This window comes from Callithrix jacchus, chromosome 2, assembly GCF_049354715.1.
Source record: "Callithrix jacchus isolate 240 chromosome 2, calJac240_pri, whole genome shotgun sequence".
NCBI lineage: Eukaryota > Metazoa > Chordata > Mammalia > Primates > Cebidae > Callithrix > Callithrix jacchus.
Window position 1 is genome coordinate 173,057,657 of NC_133503.1, and position 19,382 is coordinate 173,077,038.

Here is a 19,382-nt window from a genome sequence, read left to right on the forward strand (position 1 = left end):
AGCCCCCTTGAGCCCTCTGTCCCCCGAGAGTGAGGAAACTGGGGCACTGACACAGCAACTCCTCTCCGCACTGGCAGAGGGTGGGTTGCTCCTGCCAATCTGTTGGTGTGTGCAGGTGATGTGTCCAGAGATGTGGGCAAGGGACCGCCTACCACAGTCCATAGGGGCCACTGGGAGGGAGACACCTTTCCCTCCACAGCAAGTCTAGGGACAGCACCTCTGACAAAGGCTCCAAGCCAGGGCCCCTGGCTGGCTTGGTCTAGGCTAGCTGAGCACACTGTGAAGCAACCCCCCACCTGGGGCCAGGCCTCTGCAACATGAGGTGATGCCCAAATATTTAGCAAGGCGGCGTGGTACATGAAAGTAAGAACACAGCTGGGCGCAGTGGCTCACACCTGCAATCCCAGCACATCACCTGAGGACAGGAGTTTGAGACCAGCCTGGCTAACATGGTGAAACCCCGTACCCACAAAAAATACAAAAATTAGCTGGGCACGGTGGTGGGCACCTGTAATTCCACCTATTCGGGAGGCTGAAGCCGGAGAATAGCTTCAACCCAGGAGGTGGAGGTTGCAGTGAGCTGAGATTGTGCCACTGCACTCCAGCCTAGGCGACAGAGTGAGACTCCATCTCAAAAAAAAAAAAAAAAAAAAAAAAAAAGGAAAAGGAAAAGCAAGCAAACAAAAATATTTAGCTGCTGCTTCTAGTCTCAGGGAACCCAGCTGGCATCTTGTGAATCAGGTGCCTCCTCTTTTCTTTCAATGGCAAAAAACTAGCACTTCTATGGCTTCTTAGACTTCATTAGAGTCACAAGACTTATCAGCGTTAAATAAAATTTATGAGAGGGATGGGAGGCCTCTATTTCAGACGGAGCTCCTGCAGTAGGCCACAGCAGAAATGGAGTTACCAAAATGGAGTCACTTTTGCTTCAAGGGAGCAGGAAAATCCCCAAATAGACGTTTTTTTTTTTAATCTAAACACGAAAGATTCACAGCAACCAATCTAAAAGGGCCCAGTCAACCTGAGCTGCTGTAAGGATGTCCCCTCCGGCTTTTAACCTTTACAAGGAAACTAGCCTGAAGTAACCTGACGTTAACCAAGCTGACTTTGTATTCTTCTGTTCCCTTGTTCCTGCTCAAGCTACCTTATAAGGACCTACTGTTCTGCCCTGTCTGGCAGAGCGCCTGTCTTCTATAGGTGGTGAGCTCCCTGATCATGAATTGCAAAAAATTAGATATTTAATTAAATGTGTTGAAATTTTGTCTCGTTTTTTCATTTGATTGTTTTTGAGATAGGGTCTTGCTCTGTCCCTCAAGCTGGAGTGCAGTGTCACGATCACAGCTTACTACAGCCTATACTTCCCAGGCTCAAGTGACCCTCCCACCTTAAGCTTCCAGAGTAGCTGGGACTACAGGGGCACACCACCATGTCCAGCTAATTTTTGTATTTTTAGTAGAGATGGGATTTCACCATGTTGGCTAGGCTGGTCTCGAACTCCTGACCTCAGCTGATCCACCCACCTTGGCCTCCCAAAGTGTTAGGATTACAGGCATGAGCCACTGCGCCCAGCCAGAATTTTGTCTGTCTTAGAGAGAAAAAGTTAAGACCTTAGGTCTTGCAGCTATCTAAGAAGGTAATTTAGTTACATTACAAAATAGTGAGATCATAGATTGTAAGTTAATTGTTTAAAAGTTGGCTGGTAAAATCAACCAGTATGACAAATATAATATATAACTTTAACAGTTTTCTACAACAAACATTTTAACAAATGACTTTCCACAAAACCAGTGGCTTTTCTTGCGGTGGGGAGAAGAGGGGTGTTGTTCTCCCTCCCTCCCTACTCCAGGGAATACGTGGCAATGTCTGGAGGCACTTTTGATTGTTACAACTTGTTTGAGGGGGTGGGGTGATACTGGCATCTAAGGGCTAGGGGCCAGGGAATGCTACTCAATAACCCACAATACCCAGGATAGCCCCCCCCAAAAGCAAAGAAATATCTGGTCCAAAATATCCACAGAGCTGTGGGTGAGAAAGTTCTCTATTCATTCGGACGTTTTTTGATCTCTAGGTTACAAGTCAAACCCTCCTTGGAACTTGTAAACTTTAAAGAGTTACGGAAACAGACTTAGACAGGGGCTTATTTATGATAAGTACAGATTTAGCCTAGATTTTGTGATAACTGCTGTGCAAATCTAACGTTTTGCCTTACCTGTTTATTTGTAAAGTGTGATGGCTAGTTCAGGCTTTGTCTTTTTAAAGCGGTTGTGTCAACAGGTTATCATTTTTTTAGCCAAGGCAGAATTTTTAAATGTGGGATTAACAATTTTCTGTTTCTACAAATTCCAAGTAATAGTTTCCCTGCTCTTCTTCTCTGAGGCAGCTACAGTTTCCTACCTGTTTATTTTAAAAGGGATTACAGTGGTTTATGCCTGTAATCCCAGTACTTTGAGAGGCCAAGGCAGGCGGATCAATTGAGGTCAGGAGTTCAAGACCAGCCTGGCCAACATGGGAAAACTTCATCTCTACTAAAATATACATAAATTAGCCAGGCATGATGGTGCATGCCTATAGTCCCAGCTACTCAGGAGGCTGAGGCAGGAGAATCCCTTGAACTTGGGATGCGGAGGTTTCAGTGAGCCAAGATTGGGCCGCTGCACTCCAGCCTGGGCAACACAGCAAAACAAGACTCCATTTCAAAACAAAACAAAAACAAAAACAAATATATAAAATATTAGATTGCCAATTTTTTTTTTTTTTTTTTTTTTTGAGATGGAGTTTCGCTCGTTACCCAGACTGGAGTGCAATGGTGCGATCTCGGCTAACCCCAACCTCCACCTCCTGGCACTCGCCACCATGCCCAGCTAATTTTTTGTATTTTTAGTAGAGACGGGGTTTCACCATGTTAACCAGGATGGTCTCGATTTCTTGACCTTCTGATCCACCCGCCTCGGCCTCCCAAAGTGCTAAGATTACAGGCGTGAGCCACCGCACCCAGCTGATTGCCAATATTTAACCATTTTGAACCAATATGACATTGCTAACATTTGACCGCTCTTTACTACAAAAATGACAGCTTCATGTGGTTCAAATGAAACATATGGACCAGAGGTGGGGCAGGGGTATTGTTAGGCCACATCTCTTCATCTTGCCTTTCTCAGTCTGCATTGTCTCATGGAAATTGCTCTGAATTGAGGTGGCGCTCCAATACCTTGATTGATTGATTAATTGATTGATTGAGACGGGGTCTTGCTCTGTCATGCAGGCTGGAGTACAGCGGTGCAATCAGGACACACTGCAGCCTCAACTTCCCAGGCTCCAGCAATCCTCCTACCTCAGCTTCACTAGTAGCTGGGACTACAGGCACGCGCCAGGCTCATTTTCATATTTTTGGTAGAGACACAATTTCACCATGTTGCCCAGGTTGGTCTTGAACTCTTGAGCTCAAGGAATACTCGCTCCTCGGCCTCCCAAAGTGCTGGGATCACAGGCATGAGCTACCATGCCCAGCCTCTAGCGCATGTTTCCGTAGCTGCTCAGAGGGCACCTGTGGGGCACTGTGACAGCCTCTTCTCAAGCCCCGTCCTCACTCACACTTTCTGCTCCCTCCTACCTCAACAGAAACTGCCTGATTTCTCCCCAGTCCCCCCTGGGCTGCCTGTGCCTCCCCTTTTTGAGAGGCATTATTTTTACACTCCCAGAGCCCGGGGCCCTGTCTAAAATGCCCTTCCTATTTCTACCAGGGAGTCGAGTTTCATCCTGACTTGGGGTTTCTGGGTATGGGGCTGATTTCCCAGAACTCCTGAAGATTTAACCCACACTGCTCCTTGCTTCACAGGAAATGGCAAAACGAACTAGATGACTATGTGATTCAATCCTTAATGCGGAGTTGGAGTTTTTATAAAATAAAAAAACCCTGCACACTGCCTTGAGTATACAAAGCACCTCCACATTCATCCCAGTTCAAGAAGTCCCGCCGAGCCTTTGAAGCACAATAACGTTCTCGAATGTGCCACACCACTTCCGTATCGTTCACACTGCAGAACTCTATTCAAGAAAGAAATGTTTCCTGATACAAAAAAAATGAGCGGAAAGCCAAGAAATTAAAGAGCCTCTGTTTATAGTAGGTGGTAAGAAAAATGTAACATACCATGTACCATTCCCTGCCTTTTGCATAACCAGTTTGATGTATCGTTCTACTGTGCAAGCAGATTCAGAACTTGCTGGGTTTCTTCGTAATAACACAGCACACGCCAGGGAATAAGGGCTCAGTGTGTTCTAGGCACAAGGAGAACTTATTCTGGACTGACTCAAGCAGAAAGGAGCCAAATTGTCAAGACAAAGAGCAGCTTAGACACGTGAATTCCAGCGCACCAGCCATGGCTGCTCGGTTCGGAGACGCAGTTCTGTGGTTAGACCCCAGCGGCTCACATTTGTGGGTATACTCCTCTGCTTAAATCAGGTGGTTGAAGGTCTTTGGGGCTCTCAGAAGGAACAGCCTGGGGAGAGGGAAGTAGTCCGCAGCTGCAAGTTTCTTTGAGGCTTCACTTTCCATTCTGGCTGCTGGTCACTGAGGTTCATTTTAACTAGGAGCCTACCCTAGGACGCATGGCCCAGCACAGTAGCCCTGCTGTCTAATTTCCACTTGGCAAATACCTGCTGAAGGAGCTGATTCAGGAGGAGGTGAATTTAAACCATTAGGTTTGAGATTATTTTATCATTATAAAAAATCATCTTTAATATTTGTGGATAGGGTGGGGCATGGTGGCTCATGCCTGTAATCCCAGCACTTTGGGAGACTGAGGTGGGCAGATCACCTGAGGTCAGGAGTTCGACAGCAGCCTGACCAACATGGTGAAACCCCATCTCTACTAAAACTACAAAATTAGCAGGGACTGGTGTTGCATGCCTGTAATCCCAGCTACTCAGGAAGCTGAGGCAGGAGAATCGCTTGAACCCAGGAGGCAGAAGTTGCAATGAGCAGATATCGCCCCATTGCACTCCAGCCTGGGCAAGAAGAGTGAAACTCAGTCTCAAAAAATAAAAATTTGTGTATAGAGCCATTACCAGAGATTTAAAAGGACAGTCTGGGCCAGGCATGGTGGCTCATGCCTGTAATTCCAGCACTTTGAGAGGCCAAGGTGGAAGGATTGATGAAGGTCAGGAGTTCAAGACCAGCCTGGGCAACATAGCTACAAAAAAAAAAAAAAAAAAAAAAAATTAGCTGGACATGGTGGTGCAGGCCTGTAGTCCCAGCTCCTCCTGGAACTGTGAGGTGGGAGGACTCTCGACTCCAGGAGATCAAGGCTGCAGTGCACAGAGATCTCACCACTGCACTCCAGCCGGCGGGGACAAAGCGAAACCCTGTCTCCCAAAATAAAAACAAATACAAAACAGATAAAAAGGCAGTTTTATTAATAGAGAAGATAGGAAGGAAACTCCTCCTGAGCGCTGTGATCTCACCGAGCACTGTCAAGGGAGGCTGTGGCTCCTGCTCCTCTCCCGCATCAGCCTGGCTCCATGGCTGGTGGCCCACCATTCTCCCGCAGTCCCACCTGCCCCAGAGGAAGTCTCCACCGCCTTCTCCCCAGGCCCAGGCCCTGTATTGTGCTCCGCCTCCACCCCTTGTTACCCCTCAGGTGCCTTTTCCTCTCTGTTATGTTCTGCCTCCCAGTCCTTTGGTCTCCACAGTCCCCACCCATTCAACCTGCCCTGGTTTAGCCTATCCCAAAACAAACAAAATGCTGGGCTGGGCGCGGTGGCTCACGCCTATAATCCCAGCACTTTGGGAGGCCAAGGCGGGTGGATCATGAGGTCAAGAGATCGAGACCATTCTGGTCAACAAGGTGAAACCCCGTCTCTACTTAAAAAAATACAAAAATTAGCTGGGTATGGTGGTGCGTGCCTGTAGTCCCAGCTATTTGGGAGGCTGTGGCAGGAGAATTGCTTGAACCCAGGAGGCGGAGGTTGCAGTGAGCTGAGATCGTGCCATTGTACTCTAGCCTGGGTAACAAGAGCAAAACTCCGTCTCAAAAAAAAAAAAAAGAAAAAAGAAACAAACAAAATGCATGCCTGGATCCTACCTTCCTCTTCATGCTATGCTCCCCACCCCCACTCCCTGTCCTTCACCAGCCGGCCAAACTTCTTTATTTATTTACTTATTTTTAAGAATAATCTGGCCAGGCGAGGTGGCTCACACCTGTAATCCCAGCTACTCGGGAGGCTGAGGCAGGAGAATCACTTGAACTGAGGAGGCTGAGGTTACAGTGAGCCGAGATTGCACCACTGCCCCAGCCTGGGCAATGAGAGTGAAACTCCAACTCAAAAAAAAAAAAAAAAAGAATATGTATTTTTAAAATTCATTTTTAGAGATGAGGTCTTGCTATGTTGCCCAGGCTGTAAACTTGAACTCCTGGGTTCAAGAGATCCTCCCACCTCAGCCTCCTGAGTACGTGGGACTAGAGCATGCACCAGGGAGCCTGACCAGGCAAACTCCTTAAAGCGGTCAGCAGCCTTTTTGGCACCAGAGAGCAATTTCACAGAGGACAGTAATTCCACAGACCAGGGAGGAGGGGGCATGGGAGTGGCTGGTTTTGGGATGAAATTATTCCACCTCAGATCATCAGGCATTTGTTAGATTCCCGTAAGGATGTGCAACCCAGATCCCTCGCTCACACAGTTCACAATAGGGTTCCGGCTCCTATGAGAATCTAATGTCACCACTGATCTGACAGGAGGCAGAGCTCAGGCTGTAATACTCCATTGCCTGCCCCTCACCTCCTGCTGCTCGGCCTGGTCCCTAACAGGCCACCGACAGGTACTGGTCTGTGGCCTGGAGGTTGGGGACCCCCAAAGAGTCACCTTCATGCCAGGCTCAGGCTTATGCCTATAATCCCAGAACTTTGGGAGGCCGAGGTGGGCAGATCACCAGGTCAGGAGTTCAAGACCAGCCTGGCCTGCATGGTGAAACCCCGTCTGTACTAAAAATACAAAAATTAGCCAGGCATGGTAGCACATGCCTGTAGTCTCAGCTACTTGGGAGTCTGAGGCAGGAGAATCGCTTGAACTTGGGAGGCGGAGTTTGCAGTGAGCCAAGATTGTGCCATTGCACTCCAGCCTGGGTAACAAGAGCGAAACTCCGTCTCAAAAAAAAAAAAAAAAAAGAGTCACCTTCACTTGGGTTTTCACGGCCCCATGTCACACTCACTTGTCAGTCTACTCCAGGCCACCAAACCCAAAGGACAGTGTTCAGGACAAGTTCTGAGCTTGTCTATCAGAACTGAGAGTGACAAACCAGGAAGAAGAGGATGGACACGGGAAGGCTCCTGTCCACTTGTGTTCGACCTGGCTCGGCTCCCTGTGGCCAGCTCTGTGGGCCACTGCCTTCTTGAACGGTTCTCTTCTCCTGGTCTCCATGTCTGGTACTTCCTGGTTTCCTTTCCGTCCCTCTGGCTGCTTCTTCTTGGCCTCCCTGGGTGAATGGTCTTTCCTCCGCCCTTGTTGGTCTCTGTTCACTTTTTGTTTTTTTTTGAGACGGAGTTTTGTTCCTGTCACTCAGGCTGGAGTGCAATGGCACAATCTCAGCTCACTGCAACCTCTTTCTCCTGGGTGCTAGGTGATTCTCCAGCCCCAGGCTCACAAGTAGCTGAGATTTCAGGTGCACGACACCACGCCCAGCTAATTTTGTATTTTTAGTAATGATGGGCTTTTGTCATGTTGGTCAGGCTGGTCTTGAACTCCTGATCTCAGGTGATCTGCCCACCTCAGCCTCCCACAGTGCTGGGATTATAGGCATGAGCTACCACACCAGGCCTCTGTTCACTCTTAATGCTCTTCCTGGGGGAGGTGGCCTTCATTACCTCATGTGCACAAATGACCTCCAAATCCTTACCTCCTGGCTAAGCACAAACGACCAACAAATCTTATCTCCTGCTTCAACCCATATCACGAGACTCAAATGTCTAAAAGCAGTGCAAACTCAACACATCCAAAGTTAAACTCATTTTATTCTCTCCAAACTGGCTCCGCCTTCAGAACTCTGTGTCTTATAAAAGGTGTGTGCAGTTCGCTCAGCTGCCCAAGCTAGAACTCTGGGAACTGTTCTAGAGGTCTCATTTCCCCTCACTCCCCAGCCCTAATTGACCCCCAAGGTCCACTGAGTCCAGCTGCTACCTGTCTTGAGTCATTCCACTTCTCTCCATGCCACTGTTACCACCCTGCACCCTGCCATCCTGCAAGTCGCCTGGACTCCTCTACCAACTTCTCTGATTGTATCCTTCCTGTTTCTCTCCAATCTGAGCCCCACTTTGCAGCCAGAATCTTTTTAAAATGCCAACCACATCATGACACTTATAATTCTTTAAGGCCTCTAGTTGCCCTTAAGATAAATATGAATCCTCAGTCCCTCAGGTTCCAGCCTGATAGGACCCTTCATCTCTTGGCCCCTGCCTATTTCCATATGATAAAAGCAATTATTAGAAAAAGCTGAGAAAGGAACCCAAGGATAGAAGCTATGGTGCATTGTTCAGCATCAGTTTTCAGGCAAGTAAAGGGGGTCTCATGGTAAAGAAATGTAATTGGACCTTGGCTTTGACCTTGTACTTCATCTCAACTTTTATATTAACGTAATACTAGTTTTAGCATAAATATTTTATCTACTGTATTGCAGTACTATTTTCAATAGCAAAGATTTGGAACTAACCCAAATTCCCATCAATGAGAGACTGGATAAAGAAAATATGGCACGTAAACACTATGGAATACGATGCAGCAATAAAAAAGAATGAGATCATGTCCTTTGCAGGGACATGCATGGAGCTGGAAGCCATCATTCTTGGCAAACTAACACAGGAGCAGAAAACCAAACACCACATGTTCTCACTCATAAGTAAGAGTTGAACAATGAAAACACATAGACTCATGGAGGGAAGCATCACACACTGGGGCCTGTCAGGGGGTGGGGGAAAAGGGAAGGAGAGCCTTAGGACAAATACCTGATGCACGCAGGGCTTAACACCTAGATGATGGGTTGATAAGTGCAGCAAACCACCATGGCACATGTAGACCTACGTAACAAACCTGCATGTTCTGCACACATATCCGGAACTTAAGGTTAAAAAATAAATAAATAAAAATTGGGGAACAAAAGAACTAACTGTTGGGACCTTCAAGATGCAGACATTTAATTTTTTATGTGTCAATGAAACATGCATGAAAAAGACAAAGATGAAACAGTGTGTAGTATTAGGAAAAATTGTCAATATGACACAGCAAAATTCACAAAAAGAAAAGCGAGAGACTGATTATTTGGTTTGTACTGAAGTGAACTAATTATAGGTTATTCATATAAACTGCCTGTCATGTCTAGTTGCCCTACGGCAAAGCAATGATTATCATTAAACCTTGAAAAAACAAATAAATAGGCGGGGCACAATGGCTCACACCTGAACTCCCAGTACTTTGGGAGGCCGAGGTGGGCGGATCACCTGAGGTGGGGAGTTTGAGACCAGACTGACCAACATGGTAAAACCCATCTCTACTAAAAATACAAAAATTAGCTGGGGGTGGTGGCGTGTGCCTGCAATCCTAGCTACTCTGGAGGCTGAGGCAGGAGAATCACTGGAACCCGGGAGGCAGAGGTTACAGTGAGCTGAGATTGCACCATTGCACTCCAGCCTGGGTAACAAGAGTGAAACTCCATCTCAAAAAAATAAATAAATAAATAAATAATCTTTTTATCAATTGAGAACCCCCTTTTTTTTGAGATGGAGCCTCGCTCTGTTGCCAGGCTGGAGTGCAGTGGCACAATTTCGGCTCACTGAAACCTCCACCTCCCGAAGTTCAAGCAATTCCCCTGCCTCAGTCTCTTGAGTAGCTGGGACTACAGGCGTGCGCCACCACACCCAGCTAATTTTTAGTAGAGACAGGTTTCGCCATGCTGGCCAGGATGGTCTCAATCTCCTGACCTCGTGATCCGCCCACCTTGGCCTCCCAAAGTGCTGGGATTACAGGTGTGAGCCACAGCACCTGGCAGAGTGAGAACCCCTATTTTATTTATTTATTTATTATTACTCTTCTTAAATTATTTATTGTTATTATTATTGAGATGGAGTCTCACTCTGTTGCCCAGGCTGGAGTGCAATGGCATGATCTGGGCCCACCACAATCTCTGCTTCCCAGGTTCAAGTAATTCTCCTGCCTCAGCCTCCTGAGTAGCTGGGACTATAGGCCCCTGCCACCATGCCTGACTAATGTTTTGTATTTTTAGTAGAGACAGAGTTTCACCATATTAGCCAGGATGATCTCAATCTCCTGACCTCGTGATCCACCTGCTTTGGTCTCCAAAAGTGCTGGGATTACAGGCATGAGTCACTGCGCCCAGCTGTTTATTTATTTTTAGAGATAGGGTCTTGTCATGTTGCCCAGACCTGACTTGAAGTCCTGGGCTCAAGCAATCCTCCCACCTTGGCCTCCTGAGTTGCTAAGACTATAGGTATAGGCTAGCTATGCACCTGGTCAGAAAAACTTATATTGATGTCATTTCTCTTGCAGTAAGTACCAAGAGGGGAATTTGAAATACCCATTTGTTGACTGGGTAGTACACATAAATACTTAAGCATTTAAAAAAGTGGACCATGAAAAGTGCATAGTACAATGGCGGTCATAGGGAGTGCTTAGTAAATGTTGACTTTTTTTCTAAAAACTATTTTTATTTCTAGAACTATTTCCTTGTGTTTGGGTAAATGATGAAGGAGAAAGAAATAGTGGCTTTTACCAATGATCAGTTTTCCAAGGAAATTACATTATGCAAAGACTTTATTCTTTTTTTTTTTTTCCTTTTTTTGGAGACGGAGTTTCACTCTTGTTGCCCAGGCTGGAGTGCAATGGCACAATCTCGGCTCATTGCAACCTCTGCCTCCAGGTTCAAGCAATTCTCCTGCCTCTGCCTCCCAAGTGGCTGGGACTACAGGCATGCACCACCACACCCAGCTATTTTTTTTTTTTTTTTTTTTGTCTTTTTAGTAGAGACAGGGTTTCACCATGTTGGCCAAAATGGTCTCGAACTCCTGACCTCAAGTGATCCACTTGCCTCAGCCTCCCAAAGTGCTGGGATTACAGGTGTGAGCCACCAGACCTGGCCTCTCTCTGTAATTTTTTTTTTTTTCCCAATCAGTTTGAGCTTATAAGGTTGCTCAGGTTAGCCTTGAACTCATAACCTCTCCTTCACAAGCGCCACGACCACCGGGCGGAGCCACTTTGGACCCCTCTGTATTTTTTAATTGAACTTTTTCCCTACAATGAAAGTGTGAATTACCTATTGGTTTTTTCCCCTTTGGTTGCAAAAGAGAGAAAGCCAAATTGATTATGCTTTAACCAAGGGAGAAGTTATCATAAGGATCCTGTTTGAGATTAGAAACTCAGTGACAGGAAACAGTAGGACCTCCCGTTATTGGAACAAGAAATGCAAATGCTACTGAGTTCTTTCTCCATCTCGGGGGCCTCTCTCAGTTGGTTTACTCTGTTTCCTCCCCACTTTCTCTCTGGACCAGTTTTCTCTGGTTCAAGTGAGGGAACATGTGCGTCCTAAAAGGCCCTAACTTAACAATTTATAACCCTGGGATTTTACGATATAAATCCCCAGGGTAAGGATTGAGAGCATCTCAGCTGGGACAAGCACACCGCCCTGAGCCAGTCACCTGCAGATGGGCAGAATCATGGCTCACCAACATGGCGTTTCCATGGTGATCAAGTGTGGTGTGCGTGTGTGTGTACTCTTCTGTACACACACATACTTGTACTGTTCACACACACATGTGCCCCCCATGCTATTTACAAAGCAATACAGAACAACATGAAACTTCATTAAAATTAGAAAAAAAAAAAGTGTTATTTTAAAATCTGGTAAATTGTTTATGGTAACACTGTAAATCAGCGTTGATTTCTGCCTCTCAAACTCAAACGCCTAAACTCATTTTTTGTTGTTAAATACAGAGTCTCGCTCTGTCACCCAGGCTGGAGTCTAGTGGCTTGACCTCAGCTCACTGCAACATCCACCTCCCAGGTTCAAGCAATCCTCCTGCCTCAGCCCCCTGAGCAGCTGCGATTACAGGTGCATGCCACCACACCCAGCTAATTTTTCTATTTTTAATAGAGATGAGGGTTTACCATGTTAGGCAGGATGGATGACATACTCTTTTTTTTTTTTTTTTTTTTTTGAGATGGAGTCTCACTCTGTTGCCCAGGCTGGAGTGCAATGGCTCGATCTCAGCTCACCACAACCTTCACCTCCCGGGTTCAAGCAATTCTTGTGCCTCCGCCTCTCAAGTAGCTGGGATTACAGGTGTGCACCACCATGCCTGGCTAATTTTTGTATTTTTAATAGAGATGGGTTTTCACCATGTTGGCCAGGCTGGTCTTGAACTCATGACCTCAGGTGATCCGCCCGCCTTGGCCTCCCAAAGTGTTAGGATTACAGGCATGAGACCCCACTCCAGGCAATATACACATTCTTTTTTTTTTTTTAACTTTTTATTTTAAATATGTTTTATTATACAGAAATGTGCTTGGTGAATTATCAGTAAGCAAACACATTCATATAACCTCACCCACATCTAGAAATAAAATAACTAGAATCCAGATGTTCTTTCATAAACCCTTCTGATTCCTACGCATTCACATTCTTCAAAAACAGTCACTGTCCTGATGTTTAACTCCATAACTTCTGGTTTTAAGCCTTTTATAAGTGGAATTCTATGTTGTATTTCTATCTTAGTCCATTCAGGCTGCTATAACAAAACACCATAGATTAGATGGCTAATAAACAACAGAAATTTATTTCTCATAATATTGGAGGCTGGAAGTCCAAGACCAAGGCACTAGCAGATACAGGGGATGATTAAGAATCTCTTCCTGATTTTATAGAACATGACTTGCTGTGTCCTCACATGGTAGAGGGTGAGGCAGCTAGCTCTCTGGGGCCTCTTTCACAAGGGTATTAATTCCTTTCATGAGGGATCTGACCTCATAAGAGAATTACTTTCCCAAAAGGCCCACTTTCTAATACTTTCATCTTTTTTTCTCCGTAATTAAGGCTTTATTTCTTTTCTCTCATCAACATTTTGTAGTTTTCAGAGTGAAAATCTTTTTTTCTTTTTTTAATTGCATTTTAGGTTTGGGGGAATATACACATTTTTAATTAGTGGTCTCACAAATTCTCTTTACTAGTCACAAAATGTAGAGAGTATCTTCTTCAACCGTGTCATTTTGGAATGGATAAACGCAAGCCCAGAGGGGCAAAACGACTTGCCCAGTCCCTCAGGGGATTCTCAGAATGTCCTCTCAGCTGCTTTGTTGCCTAGTGTATTCCTTCTCCCCTGCCCAAACCACTCATCCCTCATTCGCCTCTCCACACTGAGTCTGGGTCCCAGGACTCTTCAGACAAAAGTCTTGGAAGCACAGTGGCCATGGTGGTCCCACAGCACTGCTGCTCTATTCAGCTGCATGTCCTAGACCTGGACACCCACTGGGTATGTTCGGTCTCTTTGCCTGCACAGTTAACTCTAACTCACAGATCATAGGCAGGACAAAGATATACGAGAGGTGGGTAGGCCTGTTCCAAACCAAGGGAGCTACTACCTCCAAATCTTACTGGTTGTTCGTCTGGGAGTCCAAATGCCTGCACACATGCTCCATGTTATTACAACAGGATGGAGGCCAGGCATGGTGGTGGCTCACACCTGTAATCCCAGAACTTTGAGAGGCCCAGGAAGGAGGAGCACTTGACCCAGGAGTTTGAGACCAGTCTGGTCAACATAGGGAGACCCATCTCTACAAAAAATAAAAAAGAACCAGCTACTCAGGAGGCTGAGGTAGAAGGATTTCTTGCGCCTGGGAGGTCAAGGCTGCACTGAGCTGTGATCATGCCACTGCACTCCAGCTGGGCGACAGAGCAAGACCCTGTATCAAAGAAGAAACAAACCAGGATAGTAAGAATACTAACAAACAGGAAGAAAAAAATTACTCAGTAGGACAGACAGCCTCTAACATGGCTCCCAGGGGTCATGCCTGCATAATTTTCTTTATCTTCGCTTCTTGTGTATGGGTGAACCTAGTCACTTGCTTCTAACAAACAGAACATGTCGAAAGTGATTAGATCACAGAAGACTGTGACACCTGTCTTCCTTTTGTGGAACCCTTGGTTTGAGAAAGGGAAGATGCCATTTTGTGAGTTGCCCTATGGAGCAGTCAGTGTGGCATGAAAGTGGTTGACAGCCATCGAGGACCTCAGGCCTCCCAGTGGCCGCCTGAGTCAGCTCAGAAATTACTCCCCCGCCATTTGAACAGGAAGCCATAAACCTTGTCTACAGCCCCACACCAAATGATTGCTGTTTTGTAAGAGACCTGGAGCCAGAGGATCTGGCTAAGCTACGCTTAGATCCCGCCCCTCAGAAACTGTGAGATCATAAAAATTGTTTGGTTGTGGCCTGGCACAATGGCTGACCCCTGTAATCCCAGCACTTTGGGAGGTCGAGGCAGGCGGATCACGAGGTCAGGAGATCAAGACCATCCTGGCTCACACGGTGAAACCCTGTCTCTAATAAAAATACAAAAAATAGCCAGGCGTGGTCGTGGGTGCCTGTAATCACAGCTACTCAGAAGGCTGAGGTAGGAGAATCGCTTGAACCAGGGAAGCAGAGGTTGCAGTGAGCTGAGATCGCGCCATCGCACTTCAGCCTGGGTGACAAGTGAGACTCCATCTAAAAAAACAACAAGAAAACATTGTTTGGTTGTTTTAAACTACTAAATTTGGGGGCTAACTTGTGATGTAGAGCAGTTGGCTAAAACAGTCAGCAGCTACCTCATGTTGAGAACACGTTGTAAATTTCATGAGCTAAGGTTACTTCTTGCTGAGCTGGAGACTAAGCCAAAACCGAAATTTAAAGAGGAAAGATCTTGCAAGAGCCAACAGATCTATCAGAGCTGTGCCTGCAGTACACAGCAGTACACAGAGGTAGGTAATTTTGCTACAGTCCTGAGCAGATCACCAAGGATTTCCTAATAAAAAATGTTATGGCCGGGCGCGGTGGCTCGAGCCTGTAATCCCAGCACTCTGGGAGGCTGAGACAGGTGGATCACGAGGTCAAGAGATCGAGACCATCCTGGCCAACATAGTGAAACCCCCTTCTCTACTAAAAATACAAAAATTAGCTGGGAGTGGTGGCCTGCGCCTGTAGTCGCAGCTACTCAGGAGGCTGAGGCAGGAGAACTGCTTGAACCTGGGAGGTGGAGGATGCAGTGAGTTGAGATTGTGCCACTGCACTCCAGCTTGGTGCCTGGCTACAGAGTGAGACTCTGTCTCAAAAATTTAAAAAAGCTATATATTTTTATTTTATTTTTCATGATTCTTTTGGAAACGTGGTTCTTTTTAAGGAAATGGCTGTGCATTGAAAATGATTTTTGTTTTGTTAACAGAATTGTTAAATAAAATATTTATGAGTCACTAGGCATAGTGGCTCCCACCTCTAATCTCAGCACTTTGGGAGGCTGAGGTGGGAGGATCATTTGAGTCCTGGAGTTCAAGACCAGCCTGGGCAACATAGTGAGACCTGTCTGTACAAAAAATAAATAATTAGCTGGGCATGCTGCCACATGCCTGTAGCTATTTCCAGCTACTTGGGAGGCTGAATGGGAAAACTGCTTCAGCCCAGGGAGGTCAAGTTTGCAGTGAGCCGTGATCGCACCCTGTAACTCAGCGAGGGTGACAGAGTGAGACTCTGCCCCCACCAAAAAGAAACTGATGAGCCTATATCTGTAATTGTTTGGGAAAAATGGATTTCCTCCATTTTCAGCTAACACAGATGTTTTTGATCATAGTAGCATATTGTAGTTATCAATAGCATAAACTCAGACACCAGACTACAAAGGTTCCAATCCTGGCTTTGTGACTTTTTTTTTGAGACAGAGTCTCACTCTGTTACCAAGGCTGGAGTGCAGTGGCACAATCTCAACTCACTGCAACCTCCGCCTCCCAGGTTCAAGTGATTCTCCTGCCTCAGCCTCCCAAGTAGATGGGACTACAGGTGCATGCCACAACGCCCAGCTAATTTTTGTATTTTTAGTAGAGACAGGGTTTCACCAAGTTGTCCAGTCTGGTCTCTATCTCTTGACCTTGTGTTCTGCCCGCCTTGGTCCCCCAAAGTGCTGAGATTACAGGCAAGAGCCACTGCACCTGGCCTGGCTTTGTGACTTTCTAATTATAATTCTGAGAAGTGAATTAATCTCTCTTTACCTCAGTTTCTCCATCTGGAGAATGGGGATAATAGTGGTATGTACCTCATAGGGATTTGACGATTACATGAATTAATACATTTTTTTTTTTTTTTTGAGACAGAGTCTCACTCTGTTGCCAGGTGCAGGCTGGAGTGCAGTGGCACAATCTCGGCTCACTACAACCTCCACCTCCTGGGTTCAAGCAATTCTTCTGCCTCAGCCTCCCAAGTAGCTGGGACTACAGGCGCACACCACCACACCCAGCTAATTTTTGAATTTTTAGTAGAGATGGGGTTTTACCATGTTGTCCAGGATGGTCTCGATCTCTTGACCTGGTGATCCGCCCACCTCAGCCTCCCAAAGTGCTGGGATTACAGGCTTAAGCCACCGCGCCTGGCCGAATTAATACATTTAATGTCAGCCTGACATGGCAAAACCTTGCCTCTTGCCTCTACAAAAAAATACAAAAAATTAGCTGGGTGTGGTCGCATATGCCTATAGTTCCAGTTACTCAGGAGGCTAAGGTAGGAGGATTGCTTGAACCCAGGAGGCGGAGGCTGCAGTAAGCTGTGATTGCACCATTGCTCTCCAGCCTGGGCAACAGAGTAGATCCTGTGTCAAAAAAAAAAAAAGCTTCAAACAAAATATGTACAGCACATAAATTAGTGCTATGTGGGTAGATGCATGTTGGCAGAAGGTCAGAGAGGCACCCTAGGTGAACCAGTTTACAGAATCTACCCTAAGAACACAGCACCGTGCTGTGGAAGTTTGTGTAGCAAACACCCCACTTCCAAATGCTGGACAGACTAAGACCAAACAGTTTACACGAAAGAGAAACTGTACTTCCTCTGATTCAAACTATTGGAAAAATGCAGTGGGGAGCATTTTAAATAGTTAATGCGGCCGGGCATGGTGGCTCACACTTGTAATCCCAGCACTTTGGGAGGTGGAGGCAGGTGGATCACCTGAGGTTAGGAGTTCGAGATCAGCCTGGCCAACATGGGGAAACCCCATCTCTACTAAAAATACAAAACTTAGCCGGGCGGCTGGGCGTGGTGGCTCACGCCCATAATCCTAGCACTTTGGGAGACCAAGGTGGGTGGATCACCTGAGGTCAGGAGTTCAAGACCAGCCTGGCCATCATGGTGAAACCCCATCTTAATTTTAAAAAAACTTAGCCGGGCATGATGGACACCTGTAGTCCCAGCTATTCGGGAGGCTGAGGCAGAGAATCACTTGAACCCAGGAGGCACCGGTTGCAGTGAGCCATTGTACTCCAGCCTGGGTAACAGAGTGAGACTCTGTCTTAAAAACAAAACAAAAAATACTTGCAGTGTCTTTTATGATGGTGTAGAAATTAAAAGCATTACACAGGAAATAAATCACATCCATTAACCATTTTTTTTTTTTTTTTTTTTTTGATACAGAGTCTTGCTCTGTCACCCAGGCTAGAGTGCAATGGCACAATCTCTGCTCGCTGCAACCTCCACCTCCCTGGTTCAAGCAATTCTCCTGCCTCAGCCTCCTAAGTAGCTGGGACTAAAGGCGCCCGCCACCATGCCCTGCCAAATTATTTTTACAGGCGTAAGCCACTGTGGCCTTCGAAAGAACTGCAAGTATTAAGAGCCGGCCCTGAAGGACTCTGTTTCCCTTCCCCCACCTCCCTTTACTGAAGATCCTCTGGGAAGAAGAGTCTGGGGAGAGCAGGGCAGAGGCAGAGCCCGTGCTTCCTGGGACTGCCCCTGACTCCCCTGCATAAGTGCAGAGGAATGTTAGCATTCCTGCCCTGCCACCCATAAGGTTGACTTGGGAATCTGAGAGCAGAGGAGACCTATGTCTCACTCCCAATGGTAGCCCCCGAAAAAGCACATTTAGTAGAATTCCCCACACACCATGGAAAGGGCTAGTAGGGTAGATGATGAGGTTGCAGGGCCAGAGGGCATATCAGTAGAGAAGTCCGAGGTGGTCTAGAGAGGCAGGGGAGAAGAGCAAGATAGCTTCCATACCCCCGAGAGTGGTCTGGAGGAGCAGAGAGCAGGGCAAGGAATCTGAAAGGTCTTGTGCAGGACGCAGGCACACAGCTGCAAAGGCCAGGAGAGAGGTGCCTTCTACGTTTCTGTCATCTGGTCCTGAGGTCTCCCTTCAGGAGATTTGATCACGATGTCTATGATGTGCCTTTTAGGGGACTCCTCTCAAGCTTAGCAGATGACCTGATGCCTGTGTCCAGCTCTCTCCCAGCTGTCCCTCTCGCAGGATAGACCTGTCTGCCCTGGCAGACACCCTGGCAGCTCTTGTCTGACCTGTGTCCAGTTTATTCATACCAAGGCCACCACTCCCTAGGAGAGCCCTGGCCAGGAAAGCAGCTGGGTTCTGCACGGCAGTCAGGTGAGTTGTTAAAGGCGACATCTCAACAAAACACATGAAATAACAGAAGCAAGGCCGGGCGTGGTGGCTCACGCCTGTAATCCCAGCACTTTGGGAAGCCGAGGCAGGTCGATCACAAGAGAGGTCAGGAGTTTGCGACCAGCCTGACTAACATGGTGAAACCTCGTCTCTACTAAATACCAAAAAAAAAAAAAAAAAAAAATTAGCTGGGCATGGTCATGCATGCTTGTAATCTGAGCTACTTGGGAGGCTGAGACAGGAGAATCACTTGAACCCAGGAGGCCGAGGTTGCAGTGAGCCAAGATCGTGCCACTGCACTCCAGCCTGGGCAACAAGAGCAAAACTCCATCTCAAATATTAAAAAAAAATTTAAAAAGAAATAACAGAAGCAGTTTTTGACTTACAGGTCCCAGAGGGAAGCAGGTGCACGCTTCACACACAAGGGTAAAAGAAGGAGGGTGCTGTTTGGGACATGCGCGCTCCATCAGCAAGTGGAAAGCAATAGAGAAACCTGTGGGCCTGGGCTCCAGGGTGTCCCTCAGGTGGGTTTCCTGCAGGGAGTTCCACCTGGCGGGTTAACGGCAAGCAGGTGGCAGATCCCTGGAGGCCCACTGGGACTGAGAGGTGGCCACTGCAGCATATGTTCAAAGTGCAGTGTGGGGACCAGTGGGGACCAATGAGGCAGGCTGTACCCTGTTGTCCCTGGGAGGGCGTGGTCACCAGGAAGTGGT